We start from the raw sequence: 22,505 nt of genomic DNA, 5'->3' as shown, positions 1-22,505 counted from the left end.
TCCTGGTACAGCAGATGGAACTCCTGAATATATGCCCTTTTGCCTTACGGAAGAGTAACAGTTACGCTTACTTCTGAAACATACTTGGTGGTGGCCCTAAATAGTGACACCATAGTAAACATTTTGAATATTTGCAATTAATTTTTATAGTCATAGGGCTCCAAAAGGCACTGCTGGTATCGTAGCAGGTATTTCAATAAAGCTTAAAGTTGCCTGACTGTTAAAAATATTAACAAGGCACAAAACATGGCAGAAGTATTGTCCTCAGATATTATTTTTTCCATATGCTCCTGATTCCAGACATGACAAGTTATTTTTTAAAAAATTTTTTAATAAAAGATTTTATTTATTTATTTGACAGAGATCACAAGTAGGCAGAGTCAGGCAGAGAGAGAGAGGAGGAATCAGGCTCCCTGCTGAGCTGAGAGCCCGATGTGGGACTCGAACCAAGGATCCTGGGATCATGACCTGAGCCGAAGGCAGAGGCTTTAACCCACTGAGCCACCCAGGCGCCCCCATGACAAGTTATTTTTGATAGATATATATACAATGTATTTTCCAGTTATAAGAAAAATGGTTCTGCTATTTTAAACCTTTTTTTAAAATTACATAATTTTTTAATTAAAATTTTATTTTTTAATGTTTTACTTTTCTTTTCTTTTTTAAAGATTTTATTTATTTATTTGACAGACAGAGATCACAAGTAGGCAGAGAGGCAGGCAGAGAGAGAGAGAGAGAGGGAAGCAGGCTCCCTGCAGAGCAGAGAGCCCGATGCGTGACTCAATCCCAGGTCCCTGAGATCATGCCCCGAGCCAAAGGCAGCAGCCCAACCCACTGAGCCACCCAGGCGCCCCAATGGTTTACTTTTCAATATACTACTTAGAATATAAAACCTATTCCATTTTGTAAGAAGTTTAACCATTTAAAAAATGGTAATTTTCTCATTGTGTCTTCCCCTCACATTGCTTTATTTTGAAAAAAAATTTTCACAATAAACATAACTGATGCTTTCCTTCTGATGGTCCCTCTGTTGGTCATAGTGTATATGAGCCATGACAATTAGTTTTACAAAATTTATTGATGTTTGTTGATATGTTTTATCATAACTAATTTTCCCTCCCTTATCTAGATTCCCCAGCTTTCAGACAGGTGGACACTTCAATAAACCATACCCAAGGGTTGTATCAAGTACTTCTTAGACATTCTCTCAGATCCTTGAGGTCTAATTTTGCCTAGGGATTTGCAATAGGTTCTGCCAGAGGCACCACTGTGACAACTGTTGTCCATGGTCTATCTCCTGCTAAGCTAAAGAGGTCACTGGTTTCCAAGTTTATCTATACAATTAATGCATTCCAGCAAGTTCTTTTTTTTAATATTAACAAACTTATTTTAAAGTTTATATGGAGAGGCAAAGACTCACAGTAGTCAACATAGTGTTGAAGGAGAACAAAGACTGAGGACTGACTTAAAAGTTTACCATAACGATGGGGTGCCTGGGTGACTCAGTGGGTTAAGCCTCTGCCTTCGGCTCAGGTCATGATCCCAGGGGCTTGGGATCGAGTCCCGCATTGGGCTCTATGCTCAGCAGGGAGCCTGCTTCTCCTCATCTCTCTCTCTGTCTGTCTCTTGCCTATTTGTGATCTCTATCTCTGTCAAATAAATAAATAAAATCTTTTAGATGGAGAAAACAAAACTAGCTTGCAAGAAGGAAATAACAGAAGACATGTTGTGATGTGATACAGAATCCTGGAAAAGGCAGTAACGTGGATTAAAGGAGTAGGGAGAGCATATCAGGTAATTTGGATAGGAAGGAGTTAGGAGATAATTGCTTGATAAATTTTATATGGCCCACTTAAATGCACAGATTTCTCTTCTTTAATTTATATGGAGAACAGGGTGTCCTTTCTCTTCCCTTTCAGAGCACCAGAGGTGTACTCTTTCAGACTGAAAACCTGAAAAGCTCAGGACTCAGTTGCTTAAGCACAGCTGAGAGGACATATTTCAATTAAGATTTACATTTTGCTGTATGTAGTAGACTGTCAAAAGTGGTTTAACCATATTTTTTCATTTAACAAGAAGACTACAGAGAGTGTTTTCTGGTGTTGGTTCAGAGTCCTAAGAAAGTCAAGTGAAGTATCTTAGAGGTTTTCATGGCTTTTTATTCACAGTTGCAAAAATTGCTGTTGGAGTTCTCACTATTAAGCCCACATTTCTGGCAGAAAGATAGAGGTAAAAGAGAATGATATCTTGTACGACTGATACTTTGTCATATGGTTACAATGTAACTAGAAAAGAGACAATAAAATATTTGATGTTGTTTTAAATTTCCTTGTTGTCAATCCCTCAGTGCTTTCTGATATTAAAGGAAAAAGTAAATGGATATTGACCTGGCAACTATCAACACCTGTCAGTTTCTCTTGGATAACCAATATCTCTATAATCTCTTCTTCCCAGTAAAAAAAATAAAATATATTCATAACCCACACTGTGCCATCTCAAGTTACTGCACCAAGATAAAATTACAACGATTTTCAGTTGTTCCAAATGGACAGAATACCCTTCCTTATGATATCATGTCTTATAAGATAGATAATTGGCTTGCTACCAATATACCCAGATGTGACTGTGGAAGAGACAGGAAAAAAATAATAATATTTATTCATTCCTTGGGTTGACCCTGTTTACACGGATGCATAACTATTAGAAAAGGTCGGTTTGGGACATTGGAATGAATTTACTTAATGGGTCTGTATGTAATTGGGTTGGAGGAAATTTTTAATTTCTACAAAAATTATTAGAGTTCTATCTTATTCTCTTTTGTTAATTTTCACATGTTAACAAAGCCAACATTTTTGTCTAGCAGACAAGATCTTAAATCCTAACAAAACTCAATTTTTTCCTTTTTTTTTTTAAGTTTGAGAGCCTCATGTTCTCTCATGCTGCTTTAAATACAACTGAAAAAAAAAGGAGCTAAATGGGGCAGTAAGACCAGACTTTTTATTTTATTTATCTTATTTTTAATTAAAAAATTAAAGATTGTATTTATTTATTTGAGAGAGAGAGAGAGCATGAGTGGGGCAGGGGGATGTAGCGGCAGAGAGAGACTGAGAAGTATATTCCGTAATGAGCAGGAAGCCCGATATGGGGCTCGATCCCAGGATCCTGACTGAGATCATGATCAGAGACAAAGGCAGATATATGTGCAAAATCCTTTTTTTTCTGGGAAACAATACTTTACAAGAGATGTTTGAAAAAGTACTGGGGGATCAACTTTAATCGGAGATACAAAAATTTAATTGACTTTTGTAAAGCTACAGGGATCCAAATGATGGGAATCCCAGCCCGTTTAGGTTGTGGACCACAGAGTATTCTTCTCTGTAATATTTTATTTTCTTCCATGTCTACTAACTCCAGTCCAAGTTCACTGATCTCTTTTTAGATAGTGCAAAACATGGCAAAGAATACCAAACAAGTGCCCAATATTCTACATTTATTACATCATTTCTAACTTATAGAAGTGTGTTATCAAGGCTGGTTCTGTGAACGAACCTAGCTATGCTAAAGTGTGTTTTGTTCTCCATGAAATTAAATATGATTATCACACAATTATAAAATACTTGTGTCAATAATTTTTATTCAAATATTAATAAGAGAAGCAGATATTAAAACTAGTTCACATGGTTATTTGGGATATAAGCAGAGTTGTGCAGCAGAAGTGCTCTGGGCCCATAATTTGGGTTATAGAATTTATGTTCTCTAATGAAAAATCACTAACTTGCATTATTGTTACCAAGAATCTTGTGCATTACCATCAGTTTTCTACATTACAACCTCTTGCTCTACAGTTTGTAAATAACTTTTTCAATAGCAAGCTAATAAACGGGGTGACTCCAATGGATTGAGATAATCTCCAGAGTTTCTGCTACATAATGCCCAGGACTCCATTGAAAGGACACCTAAGAATTTATTTTGCCTAAAAATTTGATCATTTTTTTCACTGTCCTTACCTATTTTCCAAACCTAGTCCTTTTGCTTCACCTTTCAGTCTACGGACAACCCTGTATCTGACTGACTTGTTAGTTCTGGGAATGTTTTGCAGATTAATTTGCTTGCCAGAGGTGGTTCCTCTAATTGATGTCTAAGAACCCTAATTAGTTAAGAAAACTTTTTTTTTAACATTTTCATTGCTACTTATTATTATTATTATTATTATTGCTAATATCTCTATTATAAATAATTCACAAGGGCATCTTTCTTTCAAAAAGTACATTTGACTCTGTCAGTGAAAGTGGTAAAGGGATTTGAGAAAATAAGGCAAAGCACTGGCATTATGTGTTAAAACTTTAAATATTATAGACACATTTACTTAATTTCTAATACTGTTGTTGCTTACAATTAAATAAGATGTTTTCCATGAACCATGCATTACAGCAAATATATTGTTTATACAGATTAAATTTTCATCAAAAGGGACGCCTGGGTGGCTCAGTTGGTTAAGCAGCTGCCTTTGGCTCAGGTCATGATCCCAGCATCCTGGGATCGAGTCCCGCATCGGGCTCCTTGCTCGGCCGGGAGCCTGCTTCTCCCTCTGCCTGCCATTCTGTCTGCCTGTGCTTGCTCTCTCGCCCACTCTCTCTGATAAAGAAATAAAATCTTAAAATAAGTAAATAAATTTTCATCTAAAAATTGTAAGTGTATTTTATTGTAGGATCCTGATAAGCATTTTGCAGATGAGAAAAGTGAAATTTAGAAAAGTATGTCTCTTCAAATCCCTCATACAATATCTGGCCTAGATAGAAGGATATACTATCACAATTGAGGAAGATAATTGAGATTACTTAAAATGATAAACTTTACTGTATAGGGTTTTTTAAAAGTTTGCCACAGATTCAGATTCTTTTAAAATATATATCTATTTTGTGTAAAGAGAATGCACTGAGGAGTAAAAAGAAAGTGATATATCAGTGCTACCAACTAATGGCTATAATATCATTACCTTATTTATGAACAATGAAACAGTGTGCAATATTTAAATAAATTTAAATAAATTCCTATTTATTTTATATATTTATAAATTTAAATAAATTCCTATTTATTTATTATTAAAGAAATCCCTCTAACAAACTGTATGTTTTGAAGGTTGCTAGCAGGAAAGTGTTGTACTACATGGAAGTAATCAGAAAATGTGATCTAAAAGTTTGCTTTCAAGGGCGCCTGGGTGGCTCAGTGGGTTAAAATTCTGCTTTCAAGAAGCTATAACAGTAAGTACTGAGCATTAGCTATTATATGCTATGGATGAATAACTGAAATCTACATTTGAAAGTAATGGTACACTATATGTTAACTAATTGAATTTTTAAAAGTTAATAAAAAAAACCACTATTTTATAAAACAATATACCCAACAGGCTCTTTTGCTTTAAAATACTCACTTTGTAATGAGAGTCATTACTTTTGTCTAGCCAATTCTTACACCACTGTTTATCCCTTCCCTGCTTTATCCCTTCCCAGTATCAATAAAGGCTCACTTGGGTTACCTAGAAGCCATGAGAAAGCTTGTAATAGATCTGGCTGGTTTTCACCAGCAATTTGACCACCATGTGCACAGGGAAGTCTATTGATAAAGGCTTTATTGCAATAAGTTGCAAATACATGGATGATTTTGAATTCTCTTACTTGAGGTCTTGTTTCATGATAATAAATTTAGGGTGGCTTATTGGAATGGATGTTATTAACATATCTTCATAGTTCTAAGTACATGGAATTGTAAAATAGATTAATGAATGTGGCATTACTGACAACTGTCCTCATTTTGAAATCAAATTACAGTGTACTCAGATGAGGAAGCAAAGCAGATTTGGGATTATGAGTGAAATAATTTAAAAAAGTCTTAGGGGTATGATCACACTATTGGGTCATTCAGTAGAAAAATGTCAACTGATTGAGATTCTGTGTTCCCTGATTTCAGAGAGAAGTTAAGATAAATAAGTAACACGAGGAGACTAGGAAGCCAAACATAAGTGATAATTTTGTGCCAGGGTGCGTATACATCTGTTTATCTTCTTGCTTTACCACTAAGGTTGCTCCTAGAGGAGAGTTGAAATATGTGTTGGAGCTAATCTCTGTGGATTACACAAGAAACCACATCCTACAGCTCTCCCTGAAACACCCCTTATGATTTCAATGTAATTTGGTTTTTGCATTTTTAGAAATAACAAAATACTTTGCAAACTCATCTACTTTATTACCACCCCAAGTGAGTCAGCTGATTCCACATTTTAACACAGTGACAGTCACAGAGGAATGGAGGAATGAGTAGAGTTATCAATATATGTGCTTTTAAGAAGTATGACAGGGTAGCAGCTATTTCCAGGAACCAAAACATGGGTCAGCAGCTGTGCAGGAAAAGTGATGGAATAAATGACTCATTTCAGAGGAGTTCTATAACATATTAGTTCTATAATGTATCTTCAGCACCCAATTACGCGCTTTGATCTAAAGATAAGGATTTACAGTTAAGGTCCCATTTATGATTTGACTGGTAGGGTCTGAATCATTTTTACTATTGTTTTGACTATTACTTGAAACCTATAGTAGTACTTGGGATATGTGTTGTGTATTCTGTGAACATGTGCTATTTTTAGATTAGATAACTTCTGTCTCGAACCCCTGTTAATTTGTTTGTTTCTGTTTATTTGATAGTGGTTTCAGTAAATGGATATATCTGAAAAATTGCAAAGCCACTATTAAAATAAGTTATTATGATATATAGCATGGAATTGCACATTCCTCTTTTGAATCCGACAGAGCTTCACCATATCCTTAACAATTTGGGAAAAACATGCTATTATTTTTCTTTATAGAATTTCTCCTGTTAGGCTGTGATGGTTGTCATCAGCAGTAACTCCTCTTAAGGCTTTGTCAAAAGAGTTGAAAAAATTGGAAAGGTGTGAATGAAGCTGTTTGCTGAATATAAAGAAAAGAGCATTGAAATACAATTCACACTCTTACTTCTCCTACTATGCTTTCAGATGTTTGACATTTGAAAATTTTGCTTTTAGGAGAGATGCCCTATATAATTCTTACTTTAAGGAGCAAGTTGATTTTATAATTTTTTTATTATTCTACCATTCAAGTATTTCCATTTAAATTAAATTCAATACCATTTAAAAAAAATCAAAAGTGCAGCCAGTATTCAATTCCTGGGCTAAATAATTTTAGAAAGCTTTATGTTATTGAACCTACAGGGTTTTTCTGTTGTTTTAACTCTTTCTGTGATTTTTCCCATTAGTCACGTAATTGACTGCAATATAACAGACATGGAGGATAAGGAAGAACTGAATAGAACAATCCTTGGCCTCATGAAGTTGAGAATCTAGCAAGGGAGTCAAACAATTCAATCATTCAGAGACAATTTACTGAGTGCCTGGTTTAAGATGAGAACAACAAAACCCCAGCACAGAGAAATCATTTTAGTTGGAGAGATAGATAATAGGTAAGCCAACTTTAAAAAAAAAAAATCGTACTGGTTTTTCTTTAATAGTGATGCATATTTGAACTAAATAAGCACATTTTAAAAAGAGCAGTGATTGAGAAGAGGCTTTTTAACTGAGTGGTCCGAAAGGGCCTCCCTGAAAAAGTCTGTTTTGAACAGATTTCTGAATAATATCAGCTAGGAAGCTGTGTAAAAATCTTAGGGATGGGTGATTTTTCCAGTCAAAAAACTGTAAAGGCTCCAAAGTCACAATAGAGCTATAAGTTTCTCTAATAAAGTAACTTCTGACAAAGAATGAGAAGAAATAACTAACCCAGGTTTGAAAGAAAAGGGACAGACTTCCTATGGAATTCATATTTAATTAAAGCTCTAAAGGACAAAAATACAATAGAGCAAAATTCTGGTCACGCTGATATACCTAATGAAAGTTCATAAACAAGGTGTGGGTAGCAAAGAGTGTGTGGGAATGTTGGTAAGAACAGTGGGGAAGAGTCATCCCTGAACATGTTCTTAAATGAAGCAATTCTTGTGTTGTTTTAAAGGGTAAATTGGAGTTTGCCTAAGTGATTAGAGAAGGATGCCTCAGCTTATGGAAGTTCAAAGCCATAAAGATGTGATAAACTACTGCAGACATTTTCATGTATATTTGTTGTTGCTTCTAGTAATGGTGATCTAAAAACTCCTACTTAAGACAACTAATAATCCAGACAAAATAGCTTTTAAAGTTAAAAATATCAGAATGATTATAAAAATCAAGGGTGGGATTACTGTGCCAAAATACGAAATACAATGAGAGCCTAGAGATATATGCCCTGAAGCCATTTTAGCTATGAGAGCATTTGAAACTGCTAAAACACACTGAGCTGTGTTGTTAATAGACTCTTGATACTAGAGAAACAAAATTCAAAATCCAGCAGCAATCAAATTTGAGGACTTTGGTACAACCCAAATTTAAGTTGAGATCCCCAAAGCACAAGGAGAAGCAGAAATAAGACTATAGCCTACCTTGCCTTCTGTGTAAACTGAGAAAGTCAATCACTGAATTTGGAGTATGATTGTCTTGTAGAGTCTCCAATATAAGATAAAATCCTGCCAAGGAGGACCATACCATTATTATAGCTCTTAATTATCCCTACTCAATAAGAGTTTCAAATATAATGTCTTGAACATAGCAAAATGTAACAAACCACACAAAGAAAAACCATTAACAAGATTTGATAGACAAAATGGGATTAAGTATGATGTTAAAATGATCAATAAAGATTGTAAAATGGCTTGATTACTCTGCTCAAAGAAATGAGAGGGGAAGCAAATTGAACAAAAACTGAAACTAAAAATGATATTGAGAAAGGTTTTATAAATGAACCAAATGGATACTCTAGAACTTTAAAGATATGACAGCTAATTTAAGATACCACAGGGGTGCCTGGGTGGCTCACTTAATTAAACCTCCAATTCTTTTTCCTTTTTTTTTTAACACCTTAATTGTATTTTATTTCTTTCATTTTGGCTCAGGTCATGATGTCAGGGTTGTGAAATAGAGCCCAGAGTTGGGCTCTGTGCTGAGCGTGGAGCCTGCTTAAGATTCTTTCCCCTTCTTTTTCTATCCCTCCCTGTGCTCTCACTTGCTCGCTCTCTCTTGCTTGCAAATAAATAGATAGATACATAGATAATAGACAAAGCAAAATAAAAGCAGATTATGAAAATAAATATAAAGATTTTGAAATGAAAACAAGTTCAAAATAAAATAGAGAAGACCTACACAGCTAAAAGTTCATTCAGAAAATCTATTAAAGAAGTCAGTATGACACAAATCAAAAGATTTGAGCATGTACTTTACAGAAAGGGTAATCCAAATGGCCACTCATATATAAAAACTGTTTATCTTTATTATGAATCTGGAATTAAATTGAATTAAATTAAAAATAAATTAAAACCTAAAATGACATACTATTACACACTTACCATATTGGGCAACAGTAAAATTGTCTTGCAAGAATGTGAAAGAATGAAAGTGCCCATAATAAAAACATTTGAGGTAAGTTGGACAATATTTAGAAAACTTAAAAAACTTAAATAAAGATTTGGTCCATTCCTAGAAATACAACATGGAACTAAATGAATATTTTCACCAGGATATGCACACAGATGATTATAGCTATTTCATTCATAACGGCAGATCAGTAGTGGTCTATTTGCACAATGTTACATTAAATAAGAGAGAATATTAACAAACTGGGAGGAGGGGCTAGGTTGTTATCATAAACAGATCTTCTATGGTGCTGATTATGTTCTATTTCTCAAAATCTTTAAGTTAAAAAAGTTTTCAAATTTATATCTAGATAGATAGATAGATAGATAGGTAGGTAGATGATAGATAGACAAATATACCAGAAGCTGCAATGCTAGGCTAAGACCAGGCTTTAAAGGGCTTTTCTATGCTCTACTAAATACTTTAAACCATTCATTATATCATAGCTCAGTGTTCAAATCTCCATTTGTTTCCTCAGTTTCCTCATATTTATCTTAAGGTGACCTGATCCAGACTTTTGATCACCTTTGTCTAAATATTTCTATTTTAACAAAGTCCTTTTTAACACTGAGAGTCTAAAACATAGAAAAATACTCTGATTGTTATCTCACTAGAGTGGAAAATATATAGTTACCCATTAACTAATGATATCCATGTCTACATTAGATCCATGACATTTTTAATTCTTGGGAGCTTTTGGTTAAATGAATTTTTTAAGCTTCCTTTAAATGAAGCTTTAAGCCATCACCACATGAATAAAATTAAAGAACTAAATGAAAACAAGCCAAGTATTTACAGAGTAATAGAATGTGCAGTGGAAAGAATACAATTCTGAAATCATAAAGCCTAAATTAGTGTGATGCATCTTTACTAGCCATGTAATCATAAACCAGTTATCTAAATGTGTTAGCCTCAGTTTTTTCACCCATGAAATGGTGATGATAATACTTATTATGCAGAGTTGTTGTGTGGATGTGATGAAGCATGGAGCATGAGAGTCTCATATTCCATGCTAAAATGATAGCTATTTTTATACTTATAATAATTCTAATAATAGTAATTAAATTGTTCAAAATGGTAATATTCATTTATATTGAGGCATTGTATTGACTATTCACAGATACATTTACCAAAATAAATTTCATTTTACTTTACCCCCTCTGAGGATATATATTCCCTAATTCAATATGAATCTCATTATGAATAATAATTATCATAATAAATATGCTGATTTTTCTTCTATTTATTTTTAGTGAAGTATCCTTTACTGAATAAGCAAGTCTGTCTAATTCAAAATTTGCATGCTGCTTTCTTATGAAACTAGATTATAGAGTTGTATGAAATAAATTCATGCAGTTAAGACATTTATGTTTGGAAAAATGGGTGGTCAGTTTAGTATTTCAAAAGAAGATTTTAAATTTAAACCTTAAAACTGAGCTCCTTCAGCCTTATTTATAGGCCATCCTTCATGCTTCATAAGTACTCCTTCATTGTAAACTAAGTAATAGTTTTTGTCACAGTGTCTATAACGAAAATGGATTTTATATTCTATTATTTCAGAGTTCGTTGCAGTTTCTACTTCCTTACTTCCTTTTTTGAAAAATAGATTAATTCTACAAAAAGTTTTTTCCAGCTTTATTGAAAAAAAACGACATATTATAATTTGTAAATGTAAGAAATGATTTCTTATAACATTGCAAACTTTTAACATTGTGTAAATTTTGTACAATTTGATAAATTGGTATACATCTTTATTGCAATATAATCTATATAAAAATGTTAATACATCTACTATCTTGTATAGTTGCCACTGTTTTTTATGCATGTATCGTAAGGAATTTTAAGATCTATTCTCTTAGCAACTTTTATGTATATAGTATAGTAGAGATAAACTTCAGAGGTCTTGTGGGTTTTGTTCCAGACTGCCTCAATAAAGTGATTATCTCAAAAAACTAAGTCAAATTATTATTTTTTTTTGGTTTCCCAGTGCAAATAAAAAATTATGTTTCCCAGTGCATATAAAAAATAATCACTATACTGTACTGTTCAAAAGCATTATGCTTTTTAAGAAAAACCATGTATATACCTTAAGTAAACTAGTTCTGAGTTTTCAGTGGGTCATAATTACTGATCACAGATCACCATAACAAATACAATAATAATGAAAAAACTTGAAATATTGCAAGAATTACCAACATGTGACAGAGAGACACAAAATGAACAAATGTTGTTAGAAAAATGGTGGCAGCAGACCTCTTTTATACAAGATTGCTATAAACTTTCAACTTGTAAGAATGTGATATATGCAAAGTTTAATAAAGGGAAGCACAATAAAAATGTATGTATATATTATTAACTATGATCATCATGCTGTACATTAGATCCCCAGAACTTTTTCATATTATAGTTGCAAGTTTGTACCCTTTGACCACCTTATTCCACCCAGGTTCACCTCTTGTCAACTCAACTCTAAGTTTCCATTAGTTTGCCTTTTCCTCAGATTCTGTATGTAAGGGATATCATAATACATAAATTTAAAAAATATATACAATCTTTGAAATATTTCACTTAGTATAACGCCTTCAAGATCCATCCATGCTGTTGTAAATGGCAGTATTTCTTAATTTTTCATGGTTAAGTAGTATTCCATAGTATATTTTTACCATACTTATTTTATTCTTTCATCCATTAATGGATACTGAAGTTATTTCCATCTCTTGCTTAGAGTTAATAATTTTATAATAAACATAAGAGTGCAGATATGTCTTTGAACAGTGATTTCGTTGCCTTTAGATATATACCTAGAAGTGGGATTACTGAATCATATGGTAATTTTACTTTTAATAATATGAATAATCTCCATACTGTTTTCCATACAAATTTATATCCCTATCACAGTGCATAAGTTCCCCATTTTCCCCAATATTTACCAAAATTTGTTAGTTTCAATTTTTGGGTAGTATGTATTATAAGAGGTAGTAATATCTTGCTGTGTTTTTCAGAGGTAAACAACAACAACAACAACATAATGACTTTGCCCTGAGTTTTTTACGTTGAGCACTTTTTAATGCTCCTGTTGGTCATTTATATAACTTTTTTGAAAAAAAAAAGTCTATTGAGATCCTTTTGCTATTTTTTAAATTATATATATTTTTTCTATTTGTATCTGTTGGTTATTAACCTCTTTTCAGATATAAGATTTGTAAGTATTTTCTTACATTCTGTGGATTGTGTTTTCATTCTCTCTCTCTTTTTTTTGGCAATGCAGAAACTTTAGTTTGATGTAGTACCATTTATTTATTTTTGCTTTTTTTGCTTGTGTTTTTGGTCTGGTATCCAGAAAACTATTGGCAAGACCAATGTCAAGGAGAATTTGTCCTATGTTTTCCTTTAGGAAATGTAATGTAGTTTCATGCATAACCTTTAAGTCTTTAATTTATTTCAAGTTAAGACTTATGAGTGATATAAGGTTCCAGTTTCATACTGTTTATGTGACTATTCAGTTTTAAATATCATTTATTGAACAGACTATCTTTACCCATTACATATGTTGGCCCCTGTCAAATATAAGGTGACTGTATGAAAGGATTTATTTCTGGACTCTCAATTCTGTTCTACTTGTTTATGGGTCTGTTTTTATGCCAGTATACTTTATTGTTTTGAGCATGAGGGCTTTGTAGTATAGTTTCAAATCAAGAAGTGTAATTTCTCTTCTTCATTCTTTCTCAGAACTGCTTTGATTATTTGTCGTCTTTTATGGTCTCATATAAATTTTAGGATTCTTTACTTACTTATGTAAAAAATTATATGGATTTTTTTTAAGATTTTTAATTTATTTATTTGACAGAGAGAGATGACAAGCAGGCAGAGAGGCAGGCAGAGAGAGAAGAGGAAGCAGGCTTCCTGCTGAGCAGAGAGTCTGATGCGGGGCTCGATCCCAGGACCCTGGGATCATGACCTGAGCCGAAAGCAGCGGCTTAACCCACTGAGCCACACAGGCGCCCCTAACATTGGATTTTTGATAGGAATTGGATTTACAGATGGTTTTCGGTAGTATGGACATTTTAACAATGTTAATTCTTGCCATTCATAAATATGAGCTATCTTTCCGTTTGTGTCTCCTTCAATTTCTTTATCAATGTCATAGTTTATGGAGTACAGATCTTTCATCTTCTTAGTTAAATCTATTCCTAAGTATTTTATTATTTTTGATGCTATTGTGAATTAGATTGTTTTCTTTATTTTTTCAGATAGTTCATCATTAGAGTGTTAAAATGCTCCTGTCTTGTGCTTACTTTGGCAGCACATATACTAAAATTGGAATGATGCAGAGAAGATTAGCGTGATCACTAAACAAGGATGACATGAAAAACTGGGAAGCATTCCATATTAAAAAGAAATGAAACAAAACAAAATTCTTGTCTGTTATATATTGATCTTGTATTTGGCAGCTTTACTAAATTTGTTTATTCAAAATTTTTTGTGAAGTTTTTAGGATTTTTTAACATGTAAGTTCATGTTATCCAAAAAAATAAAATTTTACTTCTTCCTTTTTTTTTTGGAGTCTTTTATTTCCTTATGTTCCTTGTTTCTCTGGCTAGGACATCCAGTAGTATGTCAAATGAGAGTAGTGAAAGTGGATACACTTGTCTTTTTTCTGATCGTTAAGGGGAAAACTTTCAAACTTTTTTGATTGAATATGAGATTAGCTCTGGGCTTGCAATATGTGTTTTCTCTTTAATGGATTTTTTAAATTATTTTTTAATTTTTTTAATAAACATATAATGTGTTTTTATCCCTAGGGGTACAGGTCTGTGAATCACCAGGTTCACACATTTCATAGCACTCACCATCACTCACCATAGCACTTGCCCTCCCCAATGTCCATACCCCCACCATCCTCTCCCAACACACCTCCCCCCAGCTACCCTCAGTCTGTCTTGTGAGATTCAGTCTTTTATGGTTTGTCTCCCTCCCAATCCCATCTTCTTTTATTTTTCTTTTCGTACGCCCCAAACCGCCTATGTTGCATCTCTACTTCATCATATCAGGGAGATCATAGGATAGTTGTCTTTCTCAGATTGATTTATTTTGCCATGCATAATACCCTCTAGTTCCATCCACAACATCACAAATAGCAGGATTTCATTTCTTTTGATGGCTGCATAGTATTTCATTGTACATATATACTACATCTTATTTATTGATTCATCTGTTGAAGGACATTTAGGTTCTTTCCATAGTGTAACTATTGTGGACATTGCTGCTATAAACATTTGGGTGCATGTGCCCCTTCAGAATGCCACGTTTGTATATGTAGGGTATATACTCAGTACTACAATCACTAGGTCCTAGAGTAGTTCTATTTTCAGCTTTTTGAGGCACCTCCACGCTGTTTTCCAGAGTGGTTGCACCAGCTTGCATTCCCGCGTACAGTGTAGGAGGGTTGCCCTTTCTCCACATCCTCGCCAGCATCTGTCATTGACTGACTTGTTCATTTTAGCCATTCTGAAAGGAGTGAGGTGGTATCTCATTCTGGTTTTGATTTGTATTTCCCTGATGCCAAGTAATGTGGAGCATTTTTTCATGTGTCTGTTGGCCATTTGGATGTATTCTTTGCAGAAATGTCTGTTCATGTCCTCTGCCCATTTCTTCATTGGATTATTTGTTCTTAGGGTGTTGAGTTTGATAAGCTCTTTATAAATTTTGGATACTGGCCCTTTATCTGGTATGTCATTTGCAAATATCTTCTCCCAGATAACTTCTGACAGTCATCTTTTGGCTTTGTTAACTGTTTCCTTTGCTGGGCAAAAGCTTTTTGATCTGAGGAAATCGCTATAGTTCATTCTTTCCCTTGCTTCCCTTGCCTTTGGCGATGTTCCTAGGAAGAAGTTGCTGCTGCTGAGGACAAAGAGGTTGCTATCTGCTCTCTCCTAAAGGATTTTGATGGATTCTTTCTCACATTATACTTCTTCACCCATTTCCAGTCTATTTTCATGTATGGTGTAAGGAAATGATCCAATGTCATTTTTCTGCATGTGGCTGTTCAATTTTCCCGACCCTAAAGCCAGCGGCTCCTTCTCTTCCCCGGGGGCGGCGTGCTGCGCCTTCCCCACACTTGCTCCTGGGGAGGGCGGTGACACAAGTGTGCAACCACGCTTCTCTCTCAAGCAGAGGGGATGCTAGGGCAAAGAGTATTTCGCTCCATGCGGGTATCTTCCAAACTGCTGTGGAGAGTAGCTCAGGCAAGCAGCAGCAGCATCCCCAAACCCAACTCTGATTTCCCAACGAATGCTGTGCTTTCCCAGGGGAGATGCCCAGGCAAAGAGGCTTTCGCTGTATGCGGGATTCTCCCACCGAGGGACTGGGCTCAAGCAAGCAGCAGCAGCCGCAAAACACTTCTCAGCGAATGCTTTGATTTCTCAGAGGCTTTGGCTTGGAGCGAAGAGCACTTCGCCGCTGCTTCCTCAGAAAGGCTCCAGTCGCGTCAGGGAAGAAGAGCTGCAGGAGAGCTGGTGCCTCTTGGTCCTTGCTTAAACGGGCTCCATGTTCGCGTCCTGGGTTCACACTGCCAGCCCGATCTAAGGAGACACAGCCACCACCGTGCAGTAGCGTGCGTAGCCTAGGACGGCACTCTATGCACTACCATCTCTCGGTGTAGGCATCGCTTGGCCTTTTACTCAGGCGCTCAGCAGGACTCGCGGACTAGGCCAGTGCTTTCCCCTCCTGAAAGGACGGTGACAGGATCCCTGCACACTGCCCTGTGCACTGAATAGGGAGTTTTGCGGGACTCCCCCTCTCCTTCCCATTAAACCCCGTGCCTCCTCCAAGCTTCCACATCCTGGTGGAATACGGCATCTGATGGCCAGTTCTTTCTGGGAGTTGTTTCTAGAGTTCAGGGTAGGCGCGTGGTGGCTAGCCCATGTCTCCATCACGGACAGGTGGCCAAGGAGCTACTCTCTCCTTGAGCCCAAAGGCTTTCTGCATTGACTCCTTCCTCAGAGTGGAGCCCTTTCCCCTGCCCTAATTTTCCCGTCGTGTCTCCTTAGCAGCCAGGCTTCCGTCGCTCTGCAGTGACAGACGTGTCCCTTAAGGCTCTTTCCACAGGCGCCACCGCGCTTCTCTCTCAGGCAGAGGGGATGCCCAGGCCAAGAGGATTTCGCTCCATGTGGGTTTATCACACCGTGCTGTGGATACTAGCTCCCGCAAGCAGCAGGCAGCATCCCACAGACCTGACTCTGATCCCAAAGAATGCTGTGCTTTCCCAGAGGGGATGCCCTGGCAAAGAGGCTATCGCTCTATGCGGGTTTCTCCCATCGTGCTGGGAATACTAGGCTAAGGCAAGCAACAATAGCAGCCCACAAAACCGACTCTGTTTTCCCAGCGACTCCTATGCTCTCGCAGAGGTTTTCAGCTTGGCGCAAACAGCACTTCATTGCTGCTTCCTCAGCAAGGCTTTGGTCATTGGCTCTGTCTCGGCAGGGAAGAAGAGCCGCGAGAGAGCTGGTGCCTCTTGGGCCTTGCTTTCCCGGGCTTCAAGTTCGCGCCCGGGGTTCACCTTGCTAAGCCGAACTAAGCAGACACAGTCACAACCCTGCAGCAGCGTGCGCGGCCTAGCATGGCAGCTATGCCTATTACCTTCTCCTGGCCTAGGTAAGGCTTTGTCTTTTGCTCAGGCGCTCAGGCAGACTCGGCGTCTAAGCCAGTGACTTCAATACAGGAGGGAGGAGGCGACAGGATCTGTGCACAGGGCCCATGCACTGCGATCGGGAAATGTGGGGGAATGTCTCCACTCCTTCCCCGGCACACCCCCTGCCACCCACATAGCTGCCACATCTTGGTGGAAGACAGCATCTGACTGCCCGTTTCTCCATGGGGTTTTTTCTGCGAGTTCCGGGTATGGCACCTGGGGGCAAGCCCGTCGGCCCTTGGGACAGGTGGCCAAGGAGATGCTGTCTCCTTGGGACCAGAGGCACAGGACAGGCCTGCCTTCTGCCCAGACTCCTTCCTCAGAGTGGAGCACGCGCCTCTGCCTTAGTCGTCCCCTCATGTCTCCTTAGCAGACAGGCTTCCATCTCTCCGCACAGAGAGCAGGTGACACTTGTCTTGCCACTGGCCTGCTGTTCGTGCACAGCAGGCCATTCGGCTTCCCGAGCGTTTCCCGACCCCAAGACCAAGGGCTCCTTCTATTCCCTGGGGGTGGCGTGCTGTTCGTTCCCCACACTTGCTCCTGAGGAGCGCTGTGACAGACGAGTGCTAACACTCTTCTCTCTCAGGCAGAAGGGATGCTAGGGCAAAGAGTATTTCGCTCCATGCGGGTATCTTCCACCGTGCTGCGGAGACTAGCTCAGGCAAGCAGCAGCAGCATCCCCAAACCCAACTCTGATTTCCCAAGGAAAGCTGTGCTTTCCCAGGGGAGATGTCGAGTCAAAGAGGCTTTCGCTGTATGCGCGTTTCTCCCACGGCGAGACTGGGCTCAGGCAAGCAGCAGCAGCCCGCAAAACACTTCTCAGCAAATGCTGTGCTTTCGCAGAGGCTTTGGCTTGGCGCGAACAGCACTTCGCCGCTGCTTCCTCAGCAAGGCTTCAGTCGCGTCAGGGAAGAAGAGCTGCGGGAGAGCTGGTGCCTCTTGGGCCTTGCTTTCCCGGGCTCCATGTTCGCGTCCTGGGTTCACCCTGCCAGGCCGAACTAAGCAGACACAGCCACCACCGTGCAGTAGCGTGCGTAGCCTAGATTGGCACTCTATGCACACTACCATCTCTCGGTGTAGGCATCGCTTGGCCTTTTACTCAGGCGCTCAGGAGGACTCGCGGACTAGGCCAGCGCTTTCCCCACTGGAAAGGAAGGTGACAGGATCCCTGCACACTGCCCTGTGCACTGAACAGGGAGCTTTGCGGGACTGTCCCCTCCCCTTCCCCTTAAACCCCGTGCCTCCGCCAAGCTTCCACATCCTGGTGAAAGACGGCATCTGATGGCCAGTTCTTTCTGGGAGTTGTTTCTCGAGTTCAGGGTAGGTTCCTGGTGGCCGGCCCATGTCTCCACCACGGACAGGTGGCCAAGGAGCTGCTGTCTCCTTGAGCCCAAAGGCTTTCTGCTCAGACTCATTCCTCAGAGTGGAGCCCTTTCCCCTGCCCTAATCTTCCCCTCGTGTCTCCTTAGCAGCCAGGCTTCCGTCGCTCTGCAGTGACAGACGTGTCCCTTAAGGCTCTTTCCACAGGCGCCACCGCGCTTCTCTCTCAGGCAGAGGGGATGCCCAGGCCAAGAGGATTTCGCTCCATGTGGGTTTATCACACCGTGCTGTGGATACTAGCTCCCGCAAGCAGCAGGCAGCATCCCACAGACCTGACTCTGATCCCAAAGAATGCTGTGCTTTCCCAGAGGGGATGCCCTGGCAAAGAGGCTATTGCTCTATGCAGGTTTCTCCCATCGTGCTGGGAATACTAGGCTAAGGCAAGCAACAATAGCAGCCCACAAAACCGACTCTGTTTTCCCAGCGACTCCTATGCTCTCGCAGAGGTTTTCAGCTTGGCGCAAACAGCACTTCGTTGCTGCTTCCTCAGCAAGGCTTTGGTCATTGGCTCTGTCTCGGCAGGGAAGAAGAGCCGCGAGAGAGCTGGTGCCTCTTGGGCCTTGCTTTCCCGGGCTTCAAGTTCGCGCCCGGGGTTCACCTTGCTAAGCCGAACTAAGCAGACACAGTCACAACCCTGCAGCAGCATGCGCGGCCTAGCATGGCACTCTATGCCTATTACCTTCTCCTGGCCTAGGTAAGGCTTTGTCTTTTGCTCAGGCGCTCAGGCAGACTCGGCGTCTAAGCCAGTGACTTCACTACGGGAGGGAGGAGGCGACAGGATCTGTGCACAGGGCCCATGCACTGCGATCGGGAAATGTGGGGGAATGTCTCCACTCCTTCCCCGGCACACCCCCTGCCACAAACATAGCTGCCACATCTTGGTGGAAGACAGCATCTGACTGCCCGTTTCTCCATGGGGTTTTTTCTGCGAGTTCCGGGTATGGCACCTGGGGGCAAGCCCGTCGGCCCTTGGGACAGGTGGCCAAGGAGATGCTGTCTCCTTGGGACCAGAGGCACAGGACAGGCCTGCCTTCTGCCCAGACTCCTTCCTCAGAGTGGAGCACGCGCCTCTGCCCTAGTCGTCCCCTCATGTCTCCTTAGCAGACAGGCTTCCATCTCTCCGCACAGAGAGCAGGTGACACTTGTCTTGCCACTGGCCTGCTGTTCGTGCACAGCAGGCCATTCGGCTTCCCGAGCGTTTCCCGACCCCAAGACCAAGAGCTCCTTCTATTCCCTGGGGGTGGCGTGCTGTTCGTTCCCCACACTTGCTCCTGAGGAGCGCTGTGACAGACGAGTGCTACCACTCTTCTCTCTCAGGCAGAAGGGATGCTAGGGCAAAGAGTATTTCGCTCCATGCGGGTATCTTCCACCGTGCTGCGGAGACTAGCTCAGGCAAGCAGCAGCAGCATCCCCAAACCCAACTGTGATTTCCCAACGAATGCTGTGCTTTCCCAGGGGAGATGCCGAGTCAAAGAGGCTTTCGCTGTATGCGCGTTCCTCCCACGGCGAGACTGGGCTCAGGCAAGCAGCAGCAGCCCGCTAAACACTTCTCAGCAAATGCTGTGCTTTCGCAGAGGCTTTGGCTTGGCGCGAACAGCACTTCGCCGCTGCTTCCTCAGCAAGGCTTCAGTCGCGTCAGGGAAGAAGAGCTGCGGGAGAGCTGGTGCCTCTTGGGCCTTGCTTTCCCGGGCTCCATGTTCGCGTCCTGGGTTCACCCTGCCAGGCCGAACTAAGCAGACACAGCCACCACCGTGCAGTAGCGTGCGTAGCCTAGATTGGCACTCTATGCACACTACCATCTCTCGGTGTAGGCATCGCTTGGCCTTTTACTCAGGCGCTCAGGAGGACTCGCGGACTAGGCCAGCGCTTTCCCCACTGGAAAGGAAGGTGACAGGATCCCTGCACACTGCCCTGTGCACTGAACAGGGAGCTTTGCGGGACTGTCCCCTCTCCTTCCCCTTAAACCCCGTGCCTCCTCCAAGCTTCCACATCCTGGTGAACGACGGCATCTGATGGCCAGTTCTTTCTGGGAGTTGTTTCTCGAGTTCAGGGTAGGTTCCTGGTGGCAGGCCCATGTCTCCACCACGGACAGGTGGCCAAGGAGCTGCTGTCTGCTTGAGCCCAAAGGCTTTCTGTTCAGACTCATTCCTCAGAGTGGAGCCCATTGCCCTGCCCTAATCTTCCCCTCGTGTCTCCTTAGCAGCCAGGCTTCCATCGCTCTTCAGTGACAGACGTGTCCCTTAAGGCTCTCTCCACAGGCGCCACCGCGCTTCTCTCTCAGGCAGAGGGGATGCCCAGGCCAAGAGGATTTCGCTCCATGCGGGTTTATCAAAACGTGCTGTGGAGACTAGCTCCGGCAAGCAGCAGGCGGCCTCCCACAGACCCGACTCTGATTTCCTAAAGAATGCTGTGCTTTCCCAGAGGGGATGACTCGGTAAAGAGGCTTTCGCTCTATGTGGGTTTTTCCCATCGTGCTGGGAATACTAGGCTAAGGCAAGCAACAAAAGCAGACCCCAGAACCGACTCTGTTTTCCCAGCGACCCCTATGCTCTCGCAGAGGTTTTCAGCTTAGCGCAAACCGCACTTCGCTGCTGCTTCCTCAGCAAGGCTTTGGTCATTGGCTCTGTAGCGGCACGGAAGAAGAGCCGCGGGAGGGCTGGTGCCTCTTAGGCCTTGCTTTCCCGGGCTCCAAGTCCGCGACCGGGTTCACCTTGCTAAGCCGAACTAAGAAGACACAGTCACAACCCTGCAGCAGCGTGCGTGGCCTAGCATGGCACTCTATGCCTATTACCATCTCCTGGCCTAGGTAAGGCTTTGACTTTAACTCAGGCGCTCAGGCAGATTCGGGGTCTAGGCCGGTGCCTTCACTACAGGAGAGAGGAGGCGCAGGATCTGTGCACACGGCCCGTGCACTGGGATGGGGAACTCTGGGGGACTGTCTCCACTCCTTCCCCGGCACACCCCTGCCACCCACAACGCTGCCACATCTTGGTGGAAGACGTCATCTGACTGCCCGTTTCTCCATGGGGTTGTTTCTGCGAGTTCCGGGTATGGCACCTGGGGGCAAGCCCGTCTGCCCTTGGGACAGGTGGCCAATGAGATAATGTCCCCTTGGGACCAGAGGCACCGGACAGGCCTGCCTTCTGCCCAGACTCCTTCATCAGAGTGGAGCACGCGCCCCTGCCCTAGTCATCCCCTCATGTCTCCTTAGCAGACAGGCTTCATCTCTCCGCACAGGGAACCGGTGACACTTGTCTTGCCACTGGCCTGCTGTTCGTGTACAGCAGTCTATCCTGCTTCCCGAGGTTTCCCGACCCCAAGGCCAAGGGCTCCTTCTCTTCCCCGGGGGCGGCGTGCTGCGCCTTCCCCACATTTGCTCCTGGGGAGCTTTGTGACAGACTAGTGCTACGACTCTTCTCTCCCAGGCCGAAGGGATGCTAGGACAAAGAGTATTTCGCTCCATGCGGGTATCTTCCACCGTGCTGCGGAGACTAGCTCAGGCAAGCAGCAGCAGCATCCCCAAACCCAACTCTGATTTCCCAAGGAAAGCTGTGCTTTCCCAGGGGAGATGCCCAGGCAAAGAGGCTTTCGCTGTATGCGGGTTTCTCCCACCGCGAGACTGGGCTCAGGCATGCAGCAGCAGCCGCCAGAACCCTTCTCAGCGAATGCTGTGCTTTCGCAGAGGCTTTGGCTTGGAGCGAACAGCACTTCGCCGCTACTTCCTTGCACGGCTTCAGTCGCGTCAGGGAAGAAGAGCTGCGGGAGAGCTGGTGCCTCTTGGGCCTCACTTTCACGGGCTCCATGTTCGCGTCCTGAGTTCACCCTGCCGGTACGAACTAAGCAGACAAGCCACAACCGTGCAGTAGCGTGCGTAGCTTAGGATGGCACTCTATGCAAACTACCATCGCC

At 41.3% G+C, this 22,505-nt stretch overlaps 1 non-coding gene across 1 annotated transcript; it reads left to right on the top strand.

Annotated features, from left to right (window-relative positions):
• The first annotated feature begins 13,813 nt into the window (after window positions 1-13,813).
• Window positions 13,814-13,920, top strand: LOC131820193 (U6 spliceosomal RNA). Its single transcript, XR_009349511.1, has one exon. It is a non-coding gene; the product is annotated as a U6 spliceosomal RNA (small nuclear RNA).
• The last annotated feature ends 8,585 nt before the right edge of the window (window positions 13,921-22,505 follow it).

This window comes from Mustela lutreola, chromosome 17 (genome assembly GCF_030435805.1).
Source record: "Mustela lutreola isolate mMusLut2 chromosome 17, mMusLut2.pri, whole genome shotgun sequence".
NCBI lineage: Eukaryota > Metazoa > Chordata > Mammalia > Carnivora > Mustelidae > Mustela > Mustela lutreola.
The sequence above is the reverse complement of the archived record's forward strand: the minus strand, read 5'-3'. Positions and strand labels throughout refer to the sequence as shown.